Here is a 24,699-nt window from a genome sequence, read left to right as displayed (position 1 = left end):
CCATTGTGTCTCTGGGTCCAAGGCCATCTGTGCCCTGAATTCATCATCATATTGGGCCCACACATACTGCCCATAATTAATCTGTGCCTTCCTTATCACATCCATGTACTGAAAGAGCACAATACACCTCTCCAAGTGTTTCTCAAAATATACACTGGCATTTATAAAAAAAAAACACCACAGACAGATTTCTATAGTCATAGGCATTTTTGGTCTCTTAAATAGCTCGTATTCCTCTTCCTTAAAACCTTCTTTGGCCCTCAGTTGCCTATGTAAAAGCTTGGGCATTCCACACATTAGCCTTTCCAATTCTTTTCTCTGGTGGCCAGCATTAAATGTGCACCCAGAGGCTAGGGTACCCCATATAAGGGAGCTTCTTAACCATCAGCTCCTTGCTGTTTGGCCCCTTGCCTTACTGTCCCCTGGATCCCCCATTGTTACCCCTCCTTTGGCCTTCTCCGGTTCCTTAACTGCTGCCTGCATATCCGCTGTCATACCACCTGAGGCCCCTTTGGGCAAAATTACCTCTAGTGTACTCGTACTTTGACCCATGCTTGATTCACTTTTTCCCGTATGGATGCGTTCCTCTGTGCCCACCCCAGTGTTTTTCACATATAGGCCCCTCCTCAGCCTTATTATTATTATTTAAATCTGTAATGCGCTCAGCTACCCTGAGAGGTTTCCCGGCTCAAAGCAGGTAGGGGACAGATTCCTTAGTTAAAGGAGCCAAGTCTTCTAGCCTTTGCGGAAAGCAAAGAGAGATGTTCAACTTATCAGTGACTCTGGGAGAGAATTCTAACGTTTCAGACCCAAATATGAAAAGGAGTGACCTTCCATACGAGTCAAGTGGAACCTAGGCACATTGAACAGGGAGTGATTCATGGAACGGATCGATCAATCAATCAATCAATCAATCAATCGAAATTTGTAAAGTGCAGCTACTCACCCGTTAGGGTCTCATGGCCCGGGGGGGGGGTGTAGCTTGTGCCGGTGAGGTGGATTAAAAAAGCCAAGTCTTCAGTTCCTTCGTGAAGCTAGGGAGGGAGGAGGTTTGTCTGATGTGGATGGGTAGGGCGTTCCAGGCGGTGGCTGCAAGGTAGGAGAAGGAGCGTCCTCCTGTTCTGGTTTTCCTGATGCGGGGTACTTCTGCGAGAGAGAGCTGGGCTGAGCGTAGGGCCCTGTGGGGTACGTGGAGGTTTAGGAGCTGGTTCAGGTAGGCTTGTCCGGTGTTGTGGAGGGCTTTGTGTGCGTGGGTGAGGACCTTGAAAGTGATTATTTTCTTTATGGGGAGCCAGTGCAGTGTAAGTAGGTGTTGAGAGAGGTGGCAGTGTCGGGGTAGGTCGAGGATCAGTCTGGCGGCCACGTTCTGGATATTTTGTATTTTGCGGGTGAGTTTTTTGTTGATTCCGGTGTAGAGTGCATTGCCGTAGTCCAGTCTGCTGATGATGAGGGCATGTGTGACGGTCTTTCTATGTTCGAGGGGGATCCATTTGAAGGTCTTGCATAGGAGACGGAGGGTGCCGAAGCAGGTGGAGGTGACTGAGTTGATCTGATGGTTCATGCTGAGGTCGGGGTCCAGGATGATTCTGAGGTTGTGGGCTTGTTTGGCGGGGGTGGGCGCGTTTCTGAGGGTGGGAGGCCACCAGGATTTGCTCCATGTGTTGGGTTGAGGGCCCATGACGAGTACTTCTGTCTTGTCTGTGTTGAGTTGAAGGCAGCTGTCTCTCATCCAGTCGGCGACTGCTTTCATGCCTTCATGGAAGTTGTGTCTGGCCTTGTCGTGTTCGTTGGAGAGGAAGAGGATGAGTTGTGTATCATCGGCATAGGAGATTATGTTTATTCTGTAGCTTCTGATGATGGTGGCTAGCGGGGCCATGTAGACTTTGAACAGCGTGGGACTGAGGGAGGATCCCAGGGGCACTCCGCAGGTGGTGGATGTGGGATCTGTGAGGAAGGGGACGAGTCTCACTCGTTGCGTTCTGCCCGAGAGGAAGTATTGGATCCAGTCGAGGGCCTGGTCTCTGAAGCCTGCTTCGTGGAGTCTTCTTATCAGGGTGTGATGGGAGACTGTGTCGAAAGCCGCCGAGAGGTCGAGTAGGATGAGTACCGCCGTCTCTCCCTTGTCCAGTAGGGAGCGGATGTTGCGACCAGGAGGGCTGTTTCGGTGCTGTGGTTAGACCTGAATCTGGATTGGGAGATGTCGAGGATGTTTTGGTCTTCTAAAAACGTGGCGAGTTGTCGTTGACTGCTTTTTCAATTACTTTCTCAGGAAATGAAAGCAGGGAGATGGGCCTGAAGTTTTCGAGGTCGGTGGGGTCTGTCGAGGGTTTCTTGAGGAGGGATTTGATCTGGGCATGTTTCCAGTTGTCGGGGAAGGTGGCGGCAGCTAGTGAGCAGTTGATGGTGAGGCGGAGCTTGGGGGCGATGGCATCTGCAGCTCTGTTGAAGATGTGATGGGGGCAAGGGTCCATGGGGGCCCCGGAGTGTAGGGACTTCATAGTTTCCAGGGTATCTTCGGTGGAGAGGGGTGTCCAGGAGGAGATTGTAGGTTTGTTGGTGTCGGGGGTTGGAAGAAGGGGTTCTGCACATGGGTTATCCTTGTTGAAACTGTCTTGATTTTGTGGTGGAAGTAGGTGTTGAGTCTGTCGCATAGGTCCCATGAGGGTGGGATGTCCGTAGTTTCACTGTTGGGTTGGGCGAACTCCTTGATGATGCTGAAAAGTTTCTTGCTGTTGTGTGCTTGTGAGGAGATCCTGTCTTGGATAGACTTCTTTCTGGTGTTTCTGATGAGTTGGTGGTGTGTGGTGTTGGCGGCTCTGAAGTTGCTGTGGGTTTCTGGGAATTTGGTGTTTCTCCAGATTTTCTTGAGGCGGCAACAAGTGCGTCTTGATTCCCGGAGTTCGGGGGTGAACCAGATGGCTTTCTTTGTGTGGGTGTTGTTGTTCTTTTTGAGGGGGGCTATGGTGTTGGCACAGTCGGTGATCCAGTTGTGGAAGGTGCGTGCTGTGGTGTTTGGGTCATTGTTGTGTGCAATGGTGGGGGTGGCGATGGCAAGGGCAGCGGTGAGCTGATCATTGGATATTCTTGTCCAGTTTCTATGCGATGGCTGGAGTTGGGGTCTGGTGATGGAGGGTTTGTTGAAGGTAAAGGAGATGCATCGGTGATCTGTCCATGGGAGTTCCGTGGTGTGGCTGAAGGTAGCGGAGGTTCCTGTAGTGAAGATGTGATTGAGTGTGTGTCCTGCGGAGTGTGTTGGCTCTCTCACGATCTGCCAGAGTCCTATGTTATGGAGGTTGTCTAGGAGGGATGCGGTGTTGGGGTCTTGTAGATTCTCAAGGTGAAAGTTGATGTCTCCCAGCAGAGTGTAATTGGTGGCAGCGATTGCTTGTGCGGAGATGCAGTCTGTGATGGAGTCGGCGAAAGGTGTGCGAGGTCCGGGGGGGCGGTAGATGATGGTTCCCCTGATGGTGAATGTCAGGCTGGTGTGTAACTTGAAGTGGAGGTGTTCCATCAGGTCAGAGGCTTCTTTGGAATCTACTAAATGAGTGTTCAGGTGGAGGTTGGACATGTGGATGATGGCGATTCCCCCCCACCCCCCAGGACAGCTGGGGCAGTCTTTCCGGGCGATCTTGTATCCCTGTGGGATGGCGATGGCGATGTCTGGGCCTGAGGTGGTGTTGGTCCAGGTCTCTGTGAGGAATGCGATGTCCGCTATGGTGCTGTCGAGGAGGTCCCAGATTTCGGTGGCGTGTTTGTGGAGGGAGCAGACATTGAGGAGGATAAACTTCTGGGCTTTTGGGTCCGGAGAGTTGTTGTGGGTGGGTGGGGCTGGGTCTCGGGTCTTGGTGGTGGTGCAGATTTGCCAGCAGCTGAGGCAGCTGAAGGGACCGTGTGTGTTGCCTGGAGATGCTTGCTTGCAGTTGTTGTTGCGTCCTTGGTTGTGTGCGATGAGTTTTGCTGCTGTGTAGAGGCGGCGGTTGGCAGGACCAGGGGTCCTGCCGCTGGTAGGGTAGTGGACGGGTACAGACTGGCTTGCTTTAGGTGCGTCCGCTGAACGCGCCCGATGTGCGGCCGCACAGCAGCCGCCATTAAGTAGGGAGGGGGAGGAGAGGACAACTGGGAGGCGGGAGCGGAAAAACGGGGGCGGGCTGCGGGTGCAGCAGCGGTGGGCGAATGAGAGAGGGGGAGAGCGAGAGTGAGAAAGAACGGATGGATCAAGAAGGATGATAAAGTGACACCAAATCCTGAATTTACGGTGAAGGTCGGGCCAGTGATGAGGGCCCCAGAGAGAGGAGTTTTTCCCCAGACTCATGACCTCAGTCTTATTTCCATTGAGCATGAGAGAGCTTTTGCTCATTCATAAGGAGATGTGATTCAGGCCAAAGCTCTAATCTGAGGGTCCATGTTCCTGTTCCGAAGACACAGTAAAGATAATCTGTGTGTCATCTGCGTTGGGAAAAGGTGTCAAACCACACCTCCCCACTTCAACTGCCAAAGGGCAAATGTAGATGTTAAACAATAGAGGGCTCAGCACCAAAACCAGGGGGAATCCTGAGCTCAGAGTATGAGTCTCAGATATGGCAGTGGAGGAAAAAACTTGAAATGTACGATCAGTTTGAAATGATCTAAGCCAAATCAAGACTGGGCCCTCGAGATCGAGGGCAGCTAGTCTCTCTTCCAAAATGGGTGAGACACAGTATCAAAGGCTGCTCTAAGGTCTAACAAAATTAATGCAGTCATCTCACCCTCATCAAGGTGCCGACTCAAGCACTCAACAACGCCCAAAAGGGCAGATTCCATACTGTGCTCAGTCCTAAATCCAGACTGAGAGTAATGAAGAAAATTCAGAGCCTCCACAAATGAGATGAGCTGGCCATTAATATGTTTTTCTAAAACTTTGAAAAGATCAGAAAAAGGGAAATGGAATGAAAGTTGGACATACTGCTAAAGAGATATTAAGAACATCCCTTGGCATAGATAACAAGTTGAATTCAAGTTGACGAATCATGTTAGGGGGTAGGGGTACAAAGGAGAACCTGATTAAATAGATTGCAAAATGCTATTAACAGTCCCAGTGTCTAACAAGGACCAAGTCCTTAGTGTAGTTGTTACATCAGTATTAGTCATAACGCCTTGACAGCCTGCATGGGTAGGTTTCTGAAATTCAGATTTAGTCATGTTGTCATCTAGCTGGACTTCATATGTGCTATCTAGAGCCATTCGAGAGAGAATCTTTCCTACTTTTTGATTAAGGAAAGGGCTAACTCCTCACATTGCGTTGAGAGGGTGTAGGAGGCGGCAGATTACAGGGGTCGGATAGTTCTTTGGCCACCTTAAACAGGGTCCTGGAACATTTTTTAGTGCCTAAACCTTTCTCTGAATAATACGCAGCCCTTGCCAGTTTGCTTAGGCCGTGATCTTTTTTTAGCTCTGTTCTATACTGGCTTTTAGCTTCCTCTGTGTAGGACTTTTGCCATAATCTTTCCCGGTCCTTGCACTGTTGTTTTTCATATTTCAATGTTTCGCTAAACCAGGGAGCTAGCGGCAAAAAACGGCCAGAGTGTTTGACAGCGGCTGGTAAAATTTCCTCCACAGCCTCTGTAAGCCAGTTATGAGCCAAATCAGAATCAACGCCAGCACTTGCTTTAAGACAGGTCTATTATAATGGAGTAATTTATTTAATGATGTAACATTGAATTTCACCCAGTTCCTTGATTTTAAGTGTTGGTTTTGGTGTGATGTTAAAAAACAGGGCAGGAGTCTAATAGAAAAGGCACAGCAAAATGGTCAGACCACAAAAGTCTTTTAATTATCCATCTGGCACTCCTGTAAACTGTATTAATCTGAGTTTTTGTTTACTCTTGTTATGTGCTGCTCCCTCCCACTGTTTTGTCTCGAAACACTATCTCTACTTAGGTGAATTAGAAGAAAGTGGGGTTTTCCGCTTCCAGGTTGGAGGCGCGCACAAATATACTAAGGCCAATGGAGGTCTACTTCCAGTTCAATGCTTTCAATAAAACAATTCTTTCAAAGTTTCAATCTGGTTTGAAATCCGTTATATTTTATTTCATTTATACTTCAGTTTTTTGTTTATCACAAATTTCTTCTTTGCTGAAGTATTTTTACATTACATTTTCACAACAACCCAATGCATTTCGGGTCAACAAAATGACCCTTCCTCAGGGGTCTATGAATGGAAAAGACAAAGAAAATATTCAGAGCTACTCAGCCATTTAAAAGAAATTAATACAATGCTTATTCAAATCTGTTGTTATTGCATAACTGTCTGTTAAGTGTGTTTCATTAATATAGAATATCACACAATCCTAATTTCCCTCAGTTCCCATCAAAATGTTATACTGAACTGTCTGAATCAAAAATAAATTCTACTAGTGTCGCTCTTAAGCGAAAATCAAGTTATAAGAACCACCTGTAATATAACAATTGTAGTCGACAACAACCAAATGCTGTAGCTCATGTTTTCTATGGCAATGAACGATGTCATTATTGGTAATATAATACTCATGCAGTGTTTATTAAGACAGTGCACTCGAATCCTTCGTATTCTTTACTGTCTTTCTATCGGCGTTTAATTGCAGGTAAAGACGCCAGCTTGTAAGTCTATTGTTCTAAGCTTAGTATCGTAACGGTGCTTTAGTAGCGTTTCGCCTTCAACACTTACTTCCGTGTGAAAATCTCCCGCGTGTCCGTCTTCCAATCAGAATCGGGTTTGTAAACATCAGCGTGACTTTACTATTTATATGCTCCCTGATTGGTCCAATCGCGCTGCCATGTCGCGGTTGGTCCCGATCAGTGCAGAAGAGATTAGTAAATATTACTTTCACACTGCTAAGCTTCCTAGATGTTGCAATGATTAATTACCTAATGACATATTACAACTGATAAACGCTCAAATGTTTAGGAGTATTCTCGTAATAAAAACCTGAACTTCAACTAGCGGGTGTCTAACATGATGATATAAAATAGTTATATGCCTTATAAAACCAATATTATCATAGAAAACCAATCGGAATGGAATTATAGTGAAATTCTAAGGTGATCTCATAAGTTCAGCCATTTTGGATTGGGATGGTAATGTTATGTTCATGCAGGAGTACAATAACTCTTCCCTCAATTACTGTTCAAAGGAAGCAGGATAATTCTATCCTGTCATTAATTCCTGTCGGTTGCATGCTGTCCATTTTTCTGATCCAGAAATATTCTGCTCTAAGTCTTTGTTTATGAGCATCCATAGTTGGGTGTGGTTTAATCACTTCCAGTACAGTGAATCGTAACTGTGAGATGTTGTGACCTGCTTCTATCCAATGAGTAGCCAATGTAGACTTCTGGTTCTTATTCCTAATATTACTTTTATGTTCAGTTATTCTTATTTTTATCTTGCGTTCCGTTTGTTCTATGTACAACTTTCCACAGGGACATTTTATTCCATAGATTACTCCTTTGGTATCACAAGTGCTTGAATGTAATAAGGGAATCGTTTTCCCAGTCATGGGATGCGTAAAATGTTGGCCAATTATCACATTGTTGCAGTGTGTGCAATTTTCACATCTTCTCATTCCTTTGTGTGTGATCTTCTCACTCTTAGTGTTTTGACTCTTTATTAATTCTTTCAGATTTTTGGATCTTTTATACGCAAATGTGATTCGATTGGCGACTAGTGCTTGCAGATCCGGTTCTTCTGTAATGAGAGGCCAGTGTTTTTTCATGATTGTTGTGATCTGAACTGTTTGCACTGAGTACTTCAATACGCACACTGTGAGTTTTTTGTCTGTTTTTTCTTTCTTGTTGAGTAAAAATTCTCTATTCATGGATAAAACTTTGGTTTTTGACTCCTGGAGTAGATTTTTTGGATATCCACGTTTCATGTATTTTTGGATCTGCATATCGATAGTAGAGGACAAGTCATTTGGGTCTGATGTAATCCTTTTGTAACGAATGAATTGAGACAAAGGTAAATGTGTCTTCAATGAATGGTGGTGAAAACTTTCGAAGTGGAGACCACTGTTTCTATCACTGTCTTTAATGTAAACATTAATACTTATTTGACCATCCCTTATAGTTATATTTACATCCAAGAATGCCAATTCATCTGTGTCCATTTGGTGAGTGAACTTAATCCTTTCGTGCACCTGATTCAAGACATGGATGTTCTGAACAAGTTTTTCTTTAGCTCCTTTTCAAATTATGAAGATGTCATCTATGTATCTTTTAAATACCATGATGCCACTTGTCCATTGTGGATTATTCAATATATGATCATTTTCAAACTTCGCCATGAAGGTATTTGCGTAGGATGGTGCCCCCGCAAAACCCATAGAAGTTCCACTACATTGTTCATAGAATTCATTATCCCATTCCAGGTAACTATGAAATAGTGCAAAGTGTAGTAGTTCCAACAAAAATGTCTTATCTGTCCCTGTAACCTCCTTTTCTAATAGACTCCATTCCATAGCTTCTAGCCCCTCATTGTGCGGGATAGAAGTGTACAAAGCTGTTACATCAATAGAGCACAACCATATTTCCTCATTCACTGGAATTTCAACATTGTTCACTAAGTTCAAAAAGGCGGTAGTGTCCTTAATGCAGGTGCTCCACTTCTGTACCAACGGTTGCATGAACCAATCTAAGTATTGTCCTAAAGGTTCTGAAATTGATCCGCAGGCGGACACTATAGGTCTGAAAGGTGGTTTAGTGGCATGTTTATGTATTTTCGGGAGCATATAAAATTGAGGTTTTCTTGGATACTTGATATTTAAAAATTGGTGTGTCTTTTCCGTTATCCATTTCATCTCAAGTGCTTTTTCCAAGATTATTTTCAATATTCCTGCGAAAGCATCAGTGGGGTCTTGCTCCAATCTACGATACGTATTGGCATCCTGTAGGTGTGTACATACACTTTCCATGTAAAATTCTGTGTTCATCACTACTAGGGCTCCTCCCTTGTCTGCCTTCTGTATGGTAATATTCGTCATTTCTTTCAACGATCTCAAGGTATTCCATTCTTTCTTAGAGAAGTTGCTTTTAGTACCACCTAAATAATTGATTTTCTTCATCTCAGTGGTGATAACTCTCTCATAAGCGTCGATAGTCTTATGTGAGGTAGGAGCACAGAATGTGCTCTTGACTCTGAATTCTTTTGTGGTGCTCTCTGGTTTATCTGATGGTGGAAGGTTGGAAAAATAAGATTTTAAGTGCAAAGTACGCAAAAATTTGAAAACAGAAATTTCCGTTTCTTGAGGATTTGACTTATAAACTGGCACAAAAGTGAAACCTTTGTTCAGGAGGTTGGTTTGGGCTGTGGTTAATTGTACGTCTGATATATTTATGACAAGGTTGTCTTCTTTTTGGCTGATCGAAGTTCTCTTTCTGTCTCCGTTTCCTTTATTTTTTCTTTTGGAAATCTCCCATTGTTACAGATGTCGAAGGAGCGTTGTTTGCGGCCGGACTGGTCTCCAAAAAAGTTACCTTGGTTTGTTGATCTCTGCGTGCAATTTGTGCATTTTTACCAATCGGTCTCCTATTTTGTGCAGTCTCTGATTCAAATATAACACTTTCTTGAGACAAACTTACGTAAGTTTGTGATTTTTGCCAGTTTCTTTGGTTATAAACATCAGCCCAACTGTAAACTTCTTCCAACTTGTAATCTATGGTATCTCTTTTATATTTCCTAATCTTTCTGTCTTCTATTTCTTTAGCATATCTATCAAGTTTCGTGTTGATGTCTTCCAGTGTAGTTGCCAAATCCTCATGCGTGTTCAATTCACGTTTGATTCCCTCAAGCTCTTCTTCCAATGTTTTTAATTCTTTAGAAAGCTCCTCGACGATCAATAAAATCAGATCCAAACTGCATTTATTGAGTATCTGGTACCATTTGTTGGGGAAAACTTTATTGTTCCTGCATAGCATAGGTTTGAAAGCAATTCTGAGGCCTCTAGGGATGCGTTGATTTCTGTGATAATGAAATAAAGTTGTAGCGTGTAGACGCTGATTAATTTCACGTTTACTAACATATTCTAGTTGTTTCAGTAGTTGATTCACTGTGCTCAATTGAGGGCTGAAAGCTCTGGATTCCTTTATCAGTCCATATATTTGTTCGGCTTCCTCATAGCTGTAAGCTAGAGTTTCTGCTTTATTTTAAGTGATTTGCGCAATTTCCTCGAGATTCATGTTTTTTTGGTGCTCACGATGGGGGGTAGACGATTTGAGAAACTCTTTTAATTATCTATCTGGCACTCCTGTAAACTGTATTAATCTGAGTTTTTGTTTACTCTTGTTATGTGCTGCTCCCTCCCAGTGTTTTGTCTCGAAAACACTATCTCTACTTAGGTGAATTAGAAGAAAGTGGGGTTTTCCGCTTCCAGGTTGGAGGCGCGCACAAATATACTTAGACCAATGGAGGTCTACTTCCAGTTCAATGCTTTCAATAAAACAATTCTTTCAAAGTTTCAATCTGGTTTGAAATCCGTTGTATTTTATTTCATTTATACTTCCGTTTTTTGTTTATCACAAATTTCTTCTTTGCTGAAGTATTTTTACATTACATTTTCACAACAACCCAATGCATTTCGGGTCAACAAAATGACCCTTCCTCAGGGGTCTATGAATGGAAAAGACAAAGAAAATATTCAGAGCTACTCAGCCATTTAAAAGAAATTAATACAATGCTTATTCAACTCTGTTGTTATTGCATAACTGTCTGTTAAGTGTGTTTCATTAATATAGAATATCACACATTCCTAATTTCCCTCAGTTCCCATCAAAATGTTATACTGAACTGTCTCAAAAATAAATTCTACCAGTGTCGCTCTTAAGCGAAAATCAAGTTATAAGAACCACCTGTAATATAACAATTGTAGTCGACAACAACCAAATGCTGTAGCTCATGTTTTCTATGGCAATGAACGATGTCATTATTGGTAATATAATACTCATGCAGTGTTTATTAAGACAGTGCACTCAAATCCTTCGTGTTCTTTACTGTCTTTCTATCGGCGTTTAATTGCACGTAAAGACGCCAGCTTGTAAGTCTATTGTTCTAAACTTAGTATCGTAACGGTGCTTTAGTACCGTTTCGCCTTCAACACTTACTTCCGTGTGAAAATCTCCCGCGTGTCAGTCTTCCAATCAGAATCGGGTTTGTAAACATCAGCGTGACTTTACTATTTATATGCTCCCTGATTGGTCCAATCGCGCTGCCATGTCGCGGTTGGTCCCGATCAGTGCAGAAGAGATTAGTAAGTATTACTTTCACACAGCTAAGCTTCCTAGATGTTGCAATGATTAATTACCTAATGACATATTACAACTGATAAACGCTCAAATGTTTAGGAGTATTCTCGTAATAAAAACCTGAACTTCAACTAGCGGGTGTCTAACATGATGATATAAAATAGTTATATGCCTTATACAACCAATATTATCATAGAAAACCAATCGGAATGGAATTATAGTGAAATTCTAAGGTGATCTCATAAGTTCAGACATTTAAACCACCTTTCAGACCTATAGTGTCCGCCTGCGGATCAATTTCAGAACCTTTAGGACAATACTTAGATTGGTTCATGCAACCGTTGGTACAGAAGTGGAGCACCTACATTAAGGACACTACCGCATTTTTGAACTTAGTGAACAATGTTGAAGTTCCAGTGAATGAGGAAATATGGTTGTGCTCTATTGATGTAACAGCTTTGTACACTTCTATCCCGCACAATGAGGGGCTAGAAGCTATGGAATAGAGTCTATTAGAAAATGAGGTTACAGGGACAGATAAGACATTTTTGTTGGAACTACTACACTTTGCACTATTTCATAGTTGCCTGGAATGGGATAATGAATTCTACGAACAATGTAGTGGAACTTCTATGGGTTTTGCGGGGGCACCATCCTTCGCAAATACCTTCATGGGGAAGTTTGGAAATGATCATATATTGAATAATCCACAATGGACAAGTGGCATCATGGTATTTAAAAGATACATAGATGACATCTTCATAATTTGGAAAGGAGCTAAAGAAAAACTTGTTGAGAACATCCATGTCTTGAATCAGGTGCACGAAAGGATTAAGTTCACTCACCAAATGGACAAAGACGAATTGGCATTCTTGGATGTAAAAATAACTATAAGGGCTGGTCAAATAAGTACTAATGTTTACATTAAAGACACTGATAGAAACAGTGGTCTCCACTTCGAAAGTTTTCACCACCATTCATTGAAGACACATTTACCTTTGTCTCAATTCATTCATTACAAAAGGATTACATCAGACCCAAATGACTTGTCCTCTACTATCGATATGCAGATCCAAAAATACATGAAACGTGGATATCCAAAAAATGTACTCCAGGAGTCAAAAACCAAAGTTTTATCCATGAATAGAGAATTTTTACTCAACAAGAAAGAAAAAACAGACAAAAAACTCACAGTGTGCGTATTGAAGTACTCAGTGCAAACAGTTCAGATCACAACAATCATGAAAAAACACTGGCCTCTCATTACAGAAGAACCGGATCTGCAAGCACTAGTCGCCAATCGAATCACATTTGACCCCTGTGCCCCCACAGCCGGTCGCTCCTCTCCACTGCTCTGCCTACCTGTAGCTGCCTGGCACCTGCCCACTCTGTTACTACCGCCTGACGCCACTTACCTGGTTTCACGCCGCCGCCGCCTCCTGCCTGCTGCCTGCTGCTTCTCAGGTTCCGCCTGTCGCTTCCTGCCGCTGCTGCCCCTCCTCGCCCGCTGACCTCCGACGCTGCCCCGGTCACTTCAGCTCCGTTTTTCCCGCCGTTTCCACCGCCGCTGACCCGCTCTCCTCCTTCCTGCTCCCGCCTCCGCCTGCAGTCCCGCCTCCCCTCACTGCCCATTGGACAACCCGCTCCCGCCTCCCAGCTGACCCTCCCTCCCGGCTCCTTATTTAAGGGGACAGTAGCGGGCTGGTCAGTGTGACCCCTGTGCTCCCACAGCCGGTCGCTCCTCTCCACTGCTCTGCCTACCTGTCGCTGCCTGGCACCTGCCCACCCTGTTACTACCGCCTGACGCCACTTACCTGGTTTCACGCCGCCTCCTGCCTGCTGCCTGCTGCTTCTCAGGTTCCGCCTGTCGCTTCCTGCCGCTGCTGCCCCTCCTCGCCCGCTAACCTCCGACGCTGCCCCGGTCACTTCAGCTCCGTTTTCCTGCCGTTTCAACCGCCGCTGACCCGCTCTCCTCCTTCCTGCTCCCACCTCCGCCTGCAGTCCCGCATCCCCTCACTGCCCATTGGACAACCCGCTCCCGCCTCACCCTCCCTCCCGGCTCCTTATTTATGACGCCCCCTCAGCGACCGCGCAGCGGACGCGCGCAGCGGGAGTGCCGATTGTGCGCCGAAGGTGCGCCAAAGGTAAGCCCGTCTGCGCCCGTCCGCGCCTGGACCGCACCCAGCGCCAGACCCCCTGGCCCCCGCGCCCGCCAGCCCCCCCGCAGGACCTACGACTTCGCCACGCTCATCGCACTCAAAACCGCCCGAGCACCCGGATGCTACCGAGCGTCCCCGCGATGCACCCATGGACCCTTCGTCTGCCGATCCTGCAACTTCTCCTGCCTCCAAACAAGCACCACGCCCACCAAGACGGACAACAGCAACCACCTCAAGTGCATCCTGATCAACAGCCGCTCCGTCCACAGACACGCCGTGGAACTCTGGAACCTTCTCGACACCGCATCTCCAGACGTCGCCTTCCTCACGGAAACCTGGATGAACGACTCCTCAGCCCCCGACATCGCCATAGCCATCCCGGACAGCTACAAGATCATCAGGAGGGATCGCAACAACCAGACCGGAGGGGGCATCGCCATCGCTCACAAAAGCACCATTCGCATCTCGACTGACTCCACCGACGCATTCAACACCGCCGAATACCTGCACTTCCAGATCCACACCGACCCCAAGACTACCCTCAGAGGCACCCTCATCTACAGACCCCCGGGACCACGCGCACAGTTCTGCGAAGACATCACGGACTTCATCAGCCCTCACGCCCTCCCCTCCGCCGACTACATCCTCCTCGGGGACCTCAACTTCCACCTGGAGAACAACAACAACCGCAACACGACCACCCTGCTGGACAACCTCGCCAACCTTGGACTCCAGCAACTGGTCAACACCCCCACCCACTACGCCGGCCACACGCTCGACCCCCTCTTCTCATCCAGCAAGCACGTCACCTTCAGCCACTGCACCGGACTCCACTGGACTGACCACAGCTGCGTCCACTTCAGCTTCAAGAAGAACACGGTCCACCACCACCCGAAGCAGGTTCCCCACAGAAACTGGAGCAAGGTCACCGTCGACCAGCTCACCACCTCCCTCAGCCAGAACCCACCGGTCAGGACAACGGACCCTAACACAGCAGCCCTCGACCTCACGCAATGGCTGACCTCCTGTGCCAACGACCTCGCCCCACTGAAGAACCCACTCACCAGGCCCAGAAGCAAGAAGGCCCCCTGGCTCACCGACGAACTCAAGGACTCCAAGAAGGCCTGCCGCACCCTCGAGAAGGCCTGGCTCCTCGACAAGACCACCGACAACATGACCGCCCTCAAACTCGCCACCCGCAGACATCACCAGCTCATCCGCACCACCAAGAAGAAATCTTTGAAGGAACGACTGGACAAGAACGCCCATGACAGCAAGGAGCTCTTCAACATCGTCAAGGAGTTCTCCAACCCTAGCACCGGCAACAACAACATCACTCCCTCGCAGGACCTCTGCGACTCCCTCGCCTCGTACTTCCACCGCAAGATCGCCGACATCCACAACAGTTTCGGCGCTCCACCCCCGCACCCATCGACCGAACCTACGCACCCCGCCGCTATCCTCCAGACATGGACCAAAGTGACCCCCGAAGACACGACACGCATGATGAACACCATCCACTCCGGATCTCCGACCGACCCATGCCCCCACCATGTCTTCAACAAGGCCGCCTCTACCATCGCAACCCACCTCCGAGACATCATCAACGCCTCCTTCGACACAGCCACCTTCCCGGAGAGCTGGAAGCACGCCGAGCTCAGCGCACTACTGAAAAAACCAACAGCGGACCCGACCGACCTCAAGAACTTCCGCCCAATCTCGCTCCTTCCATTCCCTGCCAAAGTCATCGAGAAGGTCGTCAACAAGCAGCTGGCCGCCTTCCTCGAGACGAACGGATCCCTCGACCCATCGCAATCCGGATTCAGAGCCAACCACAGCACTGAGACCGCCCTCATCGCAGCCACCGACGACATCCGAGCCCTGCTCGACAAAGGTGAAACAGCGGCACTCATCCTCCTTGACCTCTCCGCAGCATTTGACACTGTCTGCCACCGCACCCTAGTCCAACGCCTCAACGACACCGGCATCCAGGGGATTGCTCTGGTATGGATCATCTCATACCTCTCCGGCAGAACACAGAGAGTACGCCTCCCTCCGTTCCGCTCTGAGGCCACCGAAGTCATCTGCGGCGTCCCGCAAGGATCGTCGCTCAGCCCCACTCTCTTCAACATCTACATGAAACCCCTCGCTGCCATCGCACGCCAACACAACCTCAACATCATTTCCTACGCCGATGACACCCAGCTGATTCTCTCCCTCACCAGAGACCCCGACACCGCCAAAGCCGACCTACACGAAGGGATGAAAGATGTCGCCGAATGGATGAACATCAGCCGCCTGAAGTTGAACACGGACAAGACAGAAGTCCTCATCCTGGGACCGTCGCCCTCCGCATGGGACGACTCCTGGTGGCCCCCGGCCCTGGGCACCGCACCCAAGCCAACGGACCACGCATGCAACTTGGGCGTCATCCTGGACTCCTCCCTATCGATGACCAGACAAGTCAACGCCGTCTCCTCATCTTGCTTCCACAACCTCCGCATGCTCCGCAAGATCTTCAGATGGATCCCGACCGAGACCAGGAAGACTGTCACCCAGGCCCTCGTCACCAGCAGACTAGACTACGGAAACACCCTCTACGCCGGTACAACAGCCAAGCTTCAGAAAAGACTTCAGCGTATCCAGAACGCCTCCGCCCGTCTCATCCTGGACGCCCCCCGACGCAGCCACATCTCGAGCCACCTGAGAGACCTGCACTGGCTCCCTGTCAACAAGAGGATCACGTTCAGACTCCTCACCCACGCACACAAATCCCTCCACGACCTGGGCCCAAGGTACCTCAACGACCGCCTGACCTTCTACATGCCCACCCGACAGCTACGATCCGCGAACCTCGCCCTCGCCGTCGTCCCTCGCATCCAGAGAGCCACCGCCGGAGGAAGATCCTTCTCCTACCTGGCGGCCAAGACATGGAACTCCCTGCCCGTCCACCTGCGGCTGACCCAGGACCACCTCGCCTTCAGGAAACAGCTCAAGACCTGGCTGTTCGAGCAGTAGCAGACCCCCTCCCCCAAGCGCCTTGAGACCCTTCCGGGTGAGTAGTGCGCGATATAAATTCCATGATTGATTGATTGATTGCGTATTATAGATCCAAAAATCTGAAAGAGTTAATAAAGAGTCAAAACACTAAGAGTGAGAAGATCACACACAAAGGAATGAGAAGATGTGAAAATTGCACACACTGCAACAATGTGATAATTGGCCAACATTTTACGCATCCCATGACTGGGAAAACGATTCCCTTATTACATTCAAGCACTTGTGATACCAAAGGAGTAATCTATGGAATAAAATGTCCCTGTGGAAAGTTGTACATAGGACAAACGGAACACAAGATAAAAATAAGAATAACTGAACATAGAAGTAATATTAGGAATAAGAACCAGAAGTCTACATTGGCTACTCATTGGATAGAAGCAGGTCACAACATCTCACAGTTACGATTCACTGTACTGGAAGTGATTAAACCACACCCAACTATGGATGCTCATAAACAAAGACTTAGAGCAGAATATTTCTTTATCAGAAAAATGGACAGCATGCAACCGACAGGAATTAATGACAGGATAGAATTATCCTGCTTCCTTTGAACAGTAATTGAGGGAAGAGTTATTGTACTCCTGCATGAACATAACATTACCATCCCAATCCAAAATGGCTGAACTTATGAGATCACCTTAGAATTTCACTATAATTCCATTCCGATTGGTTTTTTATGATAATATTGGTTGTATAAGGCATATAACTATTTTATATCATCATGTTAGACACCCACTAGTTGAAGTTCAGGTTTTTATTACGAGAATACTCCTAAACATTTGAGCGTTTATCAGTTGTAATATGTCATTAGGTAATTAATCATTGCAACATCTAGGAAGCTTAGCAGTGTGAAAGTAATATTTACTAATCTCTTCTGCACTGATCGGGACCAACCGCGACATGGCAGCGCGATTGGACCAATAAGGGAGCATATAAATAGTAAAGTCACGCTGATGTTTACAAACCCGATTCTGATTGGAAGACGGACAGCGGGAGATTTTCACACGGAAGTAAGAGTTGATGGCGAAACGCTACTAAAGCACCGTTACGATACTAAGTTTAGAACAATAGATTTACAAGCTGGCGTCTTTACGTGCAATTAAACGCCGATAGAAAGACAGTAAAGAATACAAAGGATTCGAGTGCACTGTCTCAATAAACACTGCATGAGTATTATATTACCAATAATGACATCGTTCATTGCCATAGAAAACATGAGCTACAGCATTTGGTTGTTGTCGACTACAATTGTTATATTACAGGTGGTTCTTATAACTTGATTTTCGCTTAAGAGCGACACTGGTAGAATTTCTTTTTGATTCAGACAGTTCAGTATAACATTTTGATGGGAACTGAGGGAAATTAGGAATGTGTGATATTCTATATTAATGAAACACACTTAACAGACAGTTATGCAATAACAACAGAGTTGAATAAGCATTGTATTAATTTCTTTTAAATGGCTGAGTAGCTCTGAATATTTTCTTTGTCTTTTCCATTCATAGACCCCTGAGGAAGGGTCATTTTGTTGACCCGAAATGCATTGGGTTGTTGTGAAAATGTAATGTAAAAATACTTCAGCAAAGAAGAAATTTGTGATAAACAAAAAACTGAAGTATAAATGAAATAAAATACAACGGATTTCAAACCAGATTGAAACTTTGAAAGAATTGTTTTGTTGAAAGCATTGAACTGGAAGTAGACCTCCATTGGTCTTAGTATATTTCTGCGCGCCTCCAACCTGGAAGCAGACCACAATAGTGGCAGAGGGGGAGCCACCACCATGTCTGAGACATTGAAAAAAACTGGATCCAATAGATGGCTGGCCGAATGAGTAGGGCCAGCGTTACACACATTTAAGCTGAAGACACCAAGATCCTCTAACAGAGTGGAACTCAGCTTGCACTTAGAGTCTTCTAAATGAAGATTAATGTCACCAAGTAGTGTGAAATTAGCCGATTTTAATATGTGTGGAGCTATCAAGTCCGGCAAAGAGGTACACCAATTTCCTACATAACCAGGGGGATGATACAGCAAGGCTCCTGAGAATGTAAATTTCAATGTGAGCGAAAGCGCAAAACAAAAAGCTTTATTTCCTCTCTGTTGAGTGCCTCTCTTGAATCCACAAGATTGACACCATCCTAGTCACTGTCACACTGCCTGCCATTCCTTACCTGGCGCCAAGGTCGGTGCCCGCCCTAGAGCCTGCTGCCTCGTCAGCGGTTCCCGTTGTTCAGCTACTTCAATTCCTCTATTCCGCCGCTGACCGGTTCTTGAATCCTGAAAAACACTATGCACATGCTGGTTAGATGCACCTCCCCCCGACTGTCCTGACCTCTGCCACCAGCTAGCTTCTTCTGTTAGCGGACCCTCATCCAGCAATTCGCCTTCCTCCAGTCCCTGCTTTTCATAATCCAGAAATGTCACCTCTATGCCTTCAGTATCCCCACCACCCTACACCTCCAGCACAGCCTGAGAATGTGGCTTTGTGTTTTGCCCTGCCAATAAGCCTGTAAACCTGGTCTGCTGAGGGGCCGTACCTTGCTCTCCCAACCATTCAGCTGATGCAGGATGCTGTGTCCCATGTCGCGTTGCCCCCAGGGGTCGACCCTTGACCTGATTTCACGTAGGTCGCCCCCCCCTCTGCCACCTCATGGTCCTCCTGTGACGCTGCCAGTGCCTGCCCCGCTGCCTGCTCCGGCCGCTTCCTGCCTTCGTGCCACCGGTATACTTGTGCCCTATTGTGCATCTTTCTGCTGTAATATTGTAATATTGTGCCTCTTTCTGTTGTAATTTTGCTTTAAGTTCTTCCGCATGTTGTCTTTGCTCTTCATTGTACCTCTGCCCCCCGTTTTTTTGCCTTCTGTATCCCCCTCCCGCTCCCCTCCCTCGCTCTCTCCCACCGCTGCGTCCTTGCGGCCCGGCCCCCCTGTGAGCCCATTCGCTGCCCCTCTCCCGCCTTCCAGCTGCTACTCCCTCCCACTGCCCCTCTTATGGAGGCGGTGAAGGGAGTGACCCTTGACCCTGATTTCAGGTAGGTCGCCCCCCCTCTGCCGCCTCACGGTCCTCTTGTGACGCTGTCTGTGCCTACCCCGCTGCCTGCTCCGGCCGCTTCCTGCCCTCGTGCCACCGGTATACTTGTGCCCTATTGTGCGTCTTTCTGCTGTAATATTGTAATATTGTGCATCTTTCTGTTGTAATTTTGCTTTTAGTTCTTCCGCTTGTTGTCTTTGCTCTTCATTGTACCTCTGCCCCCCGTTTTTTTCCTTTCTGTATCCCCCCTCCCGATCCCCTCCCTCGCACTCTCCCGCCGCTGCGTCCCTGCAGCCCCGCCCCCCTGTGAGCCCATTCGCCGCCCCGCTCCCGCCTCCCAGCTGCTCCTCCCTCCCACTGCCCCTCTTATGGAGGCCGCAAAATGGCCGTGCAGCGGACGCGCGCAGCGGGCGCACCGCTGGCATGCCGAAGGCGCGCCAAAGGCAAGCCCGTCTGTGCCCGTCCGCGCCCAGCGCCAGAACCCCTGGCCCCCCCACAGGAGCCAGAAGCCCCGCCTGTTATACGACACTGCCGCCGTCCACGCACTCAACACCGGCCGAAATCTAGCCTGTCATCGAGCCACCCCGAAACGCACCCACGGACCCTTCACCTGCCAGGCCTGCAAATTCACCTGCCTCCGGACCTGCACCACGCCCCCCAGACCAGGCGCCAACAACAACCACCTCAGGTGTATCCTGCTCAACACCCGCTCCGTCCACAAGCACGCCATCGAACTCTGGGACCTCCTCGACACAACAGCGCCAGACGTCGCCTTCCTCACGGAAACCTGGATGAACGCCTCCTCAGCCCCCGACATCGCCATAGCCATCCCGGACGGCTACAAGATCACTCGGAGGGACCGCACCAACCAAACCGGAGGAGGCATTGCCATCGTCTACAGGAACACCATCCGCATCACGACCAACTCCGATGACACCCTCACCACCGCCGAACACCTTCACTTCCAGATACACACTGACCCCAAGACCACCCTCCGAGGTACCCTTATCTACAGACCCCCGGGGCCACGCACCCAATTCAGCGAAGCAATCGCAGACTTCATCAGCCCGCATGCCCTTGCCTCCTCAGACTACATCCTCCTAGGGGACCTGAACTTCCAACTATAGAACAACAATGACAACAACTCCACCACCCTGCCAGACAACCTCGCCAACCTCGGACTCAACCAACTGGTAGACACCCCCACCCCCTACGCCGGCCACACGCTTGACCCCGTCTTCTCCTGCAGCAACCACATCACCTACAGCTACTCCACCGGACTACACTGGACCGATCACAGCTGCGTCCATTTCAACTTCAGGAAGACCACGACTCACCACCACGCGCAACAGGCTCCCCGAAGACGCTGGAGCAAGATCACCACCGACCAGCTTACCACTTCCCTGAGCCAAAACCCCCCTATCTACACTACGGACACCAACGACGCATCCCGCAACCTCACACAGTGGATCACCAACTGCGCCGATGACCTGGCACCACTGAAGAACCCTCGAAGCAAACCTGGCATCAGGAAAGCCTCATGGTTCACCGATGACCTCAAAGACTCAAAGAAATCCTGCCGTACCCTCGAGAAAGCCTGGCGCCATGAACAGACGACAGATAACCTGACTGCCCTCAAGATCGCCACCCGAAAACACCACCAGCTGACCCGCACCACCAAAAGGACATCATTCAGAGAACGGCTGGACAATAACACCCACAACAGCAAGGAACTCTTCAGCATCGTTAAAGAGCTCTCCAACCCCAGCGCCAGCAGCAACGACATCACGCCTTCGCAAGACCTCTGCAACTCACTCGCCACGTTCTTCCACCGCAAGATCGTTGATATACACGACAGCTTCGGCGCCCAGTCCACGTACCCCACCACCACCCTCCGTGCCTGGACCCCCGTCAGCACTGAAGACACCACCCACGTGATGAACACCATCCACTCCGGCTCCCCAGCCGACCCCTGCCCCCACCACATCTTCAACAAAGCCGACTCCATCATCGCACCCCATCTCCGGAACATCATCAACAACTCCTTCGCATCCGCTACCTTTCTGGAGAGCTGGAAACACGCGGAGATCAGTGCCCTCCTGAAGAAACCCACCGCGGACCCGCAAACCTCAAGAACTTCCGCCCCATCTCGCTCCTCCCCTTCCCCGCAAAAGTCATCGAGAAGACCGTCAACAGGCAACTGACTGCCTTCCTCAAGACGTACGACTCCCTCGACCCATCGCAGTCCGGTTTCCGAGCGAACCACAGCACCGAGACCGCCCTCATCGCAGCCACCGACGACATCAGGACCCTGCTTGACAACGGGAAAACTGCCGTCCTCATCCTCTCCGACCTATCGGCCGCATTCGATACAGTCTGCCACCGCACCCTAGCAACCCGCCTCCACCACGCCGGGATCCAAGGAAAGGCCCTGGAATGGATCACCTCCTTCCTCTCCGACAGAACCCAGAGAGTCCGTCTCCCGCCCTTCCGCGCCGGGGCCCCCAAGATCATCTGCGGCGTACCCCAAGGCTCCTCGCTCAGCCCTACCCTCTTCAATGTCTACATGAGCCCCCTCGCAGCCATCGCTCGCAACCACAACCTCAACATCATCTCCTACGCTGACGACACCCAGCTGATCCTCTCCCTCACCAAAGACCCCGCCACCGCCAAAACCAGCCTGCAGGAAGGAATGAAAGACGTCGCGGAATGGATGAAGCTCAGCCGTCTGAAACTGAACTCAGACAAGACGGAGGTCCTCATCCTCGGACCAGCCACGTCCGCCTGGGATGACTCCTGGTGGCCCCCTGCTCTGGGCACCGCCCCCACGGACCACGCACGCAACCTGGGCTTCATCCTTGACTCCTCCCTCACGATGACCAAGCAAGCCAACGCCGTCTCATCTTCATGCTTCAACACCCTTCGCATGCTCCGAAAGATCTTCCAGTGGATCCCCACCGAAACTAGAAAGGCGGTCACCCAGGCCCTCGTCACCAGCCGGCTGGACTACGGGAACGCTCTCTACGCTGGAACCACAGCCAAACTACAGAAAAAACTAAAGCGCATACAGAACGCATCTGCACGACTCATCCTGGACATCCCTCGTCACACCCACATCTCCGCCCACCTGAGAGACCTGCACTGGCTCCCCGTCAGCAAGAGGATCACGTTCAGGCTCCTCACCCACGCACACAAAGCTCTCCACGACATGGGCCCCGAATACCTCAACAACCGTCTCACATTCTACTCACCAGCCCGCCACCTCCGTTTCGCCAGCCTCGGCCTCGCCACCGTCCCACGGATTCGCAGAACCACCACCGGAGGAAGATCCTTCTCCTACCTGGCTGCCAAGACGTGGAACTCCCTCCCCACCCACCTACGACTGACCCAGGACCACCTCTCCTTCAGGAGGCACCTCAAGACCTGGCTCTTCGAGCAGTAGCAGCCCCCCCCCTGCCCACCCCCAGCGCCTTGAGACCTGCTCGGGCGAGTAGCGCGCTCTATAAATATTCTTGATTGATTGATTGATTGAACAAACCGTCTGGTCTGTTGCGTTGACTAAGCCATACTGGACCTTCTTTGGTCAGTGATCGTGTGGTCCTACAGCGCTGTCTAGCTGACTACACTGGAGCAATACGGAGCCCCCCTCCAAGCTGCCATTCTTGCTGCCTTCTGTCATCCTTGAAAAAGAACATTGGCACAGTGTGCAGGCTCCAGCCTCTTGCGCCTCCTGGGCTGCCTCCACCTCCGGCAACCAATCCCACTCATCCTGCACCTCATCCCTAGCAAACTGTGACCCCATCTGGTTAACCGCACCTGTGTCCATACTCACCAGCTATGGTTGCTCTGCCTCACCACACCCCAACCTGGAGTACACCCTCACAAGCTTCAGCCCCCCTGAACCAGAGAACCGGCTTTGCCCCCCTCAACCTGTTCTTCACCTGGGTCACCTTCACTGCCCATCTCCTTACCCTCACTCCACTCAAGAATGGCTACCACTATGGCAGTGGTCGGGCCCTTGTGTGCTGCCTGTACTTCAGCCTTCTTGTCATATGCCATGGAATTCTTCTTTTCACCCACCCCCGCCCATCCCAGAGACACCTGACTGCCTTTGCCTGCTTCCCCTGCCTCCCATATTGTCCTGACTCTGCAGGCACCTTCTCCAACCACCCATGCCTGTCCAGGGACACAGGTGGCCAGTGGGCATTGTCCCCACTGTATTCATGCCTATGCCTGGCCTGCCGGTCTGACACTTACAGAGCCCTCCCCAAATCTCTTGCCTAAAGCATTGCGCCCAATCCTGCCTTGTTTTAGAACATGTAGGAGCCCAGACATGCTGTCTCCCCTGTCCTCATGCTCAGGCACCTCCCTCATAGATTTTGCAGTGCTGTGCTCCAAGCGGCCTGCCACACCCAGCCCTGCCTTGCCCCACCCCGACTTGCCACATGTCTAGTACCAGCTCTCATGTTTAAGCGGGGCAGTGCACAAACTAATTTCCTCCCGAGCTGCCAACACTAACAGCCACGCAGCTCCTGCTGTGCCCACCGACCTGCATATTTTTGGAGAGAGACCACTTTCCTTGCTCTAGAGTGGCCCCGGTCACCCGCATTAGATGATAGGGCATGGCACGGAGGTGAACACGCCAATACTCCGGCCATGACTCCCAGTTAAAGCCAATGCACCGGACACCTACCATGTTCCGTATCACCTTCAACCAGCAAGTCCAGCTGGCCTGCTTCCTTGAGCAACCGGATAGCCGCTGCACCTTTGTCCTCTGCAATCGCCCACACCAACCAAAAAACTTCAACTACTTTGCTGCCAGCCACCATGACAACTAACATAAAATGGCGGTTGGAGGGTGGAATGTCCACATATTTATATGAGCTATGAAATAGCCCAAACCCAGCCCAAAAGTGCTGGATGCCGTTGTCAGACTACACCAACACCCCCAATACTCTGGGGGGGGGTGGGGAGACCTCTCTCCAGTCGGCTGCCATCCCCCAATAGCCCATTGGTGCATGTACATACATTGAATGCATTCATTACAAAGCTTTGGGAATAGCCACATTTTATAGCTTACTGTATAAATGTGGCAAGCAGAGCAGCCAAGGAGGAAACTTCAGGTCAGGATCCGAACTGTTGATACTGCTGCACAGGTGTGTTGGTGTGCAGCTCAGCCCTACTCGGCTCGTCCCAG

At 49.2% G+C, this 24,699-nt stretch overlaps 1 protein-coding gene across 2 annotated transcripts in view; it reads left to right on the top strand.

The window, feature by feature from the left end:
* The window catches only part of LOC146857878 (uncharacterized), a 1,488,219-nt gene that overhangs the window by 1,201,787 nt on the left and 261,733 nt on the right, over window positions 1-24,699 (top strand). The window lies entirely within an intron of this gene.

This window comes from Triturus cristatus, chromosome 3_2, assembly GCF_964204655.1.
Source record: "Triturus cristatus chromosome 3_2, aTriCri1.1, whole genome shotgun sequence".
Taxonomy (NCBI): Eukaryota; Metazoa; Chordata; class Amphibia; order Caudata; family Salamandridae; genus Triturus; species Triturus cristatus.
This window is presented reverse-complemented; position numbering and strand designations above follow the sequence as displayed.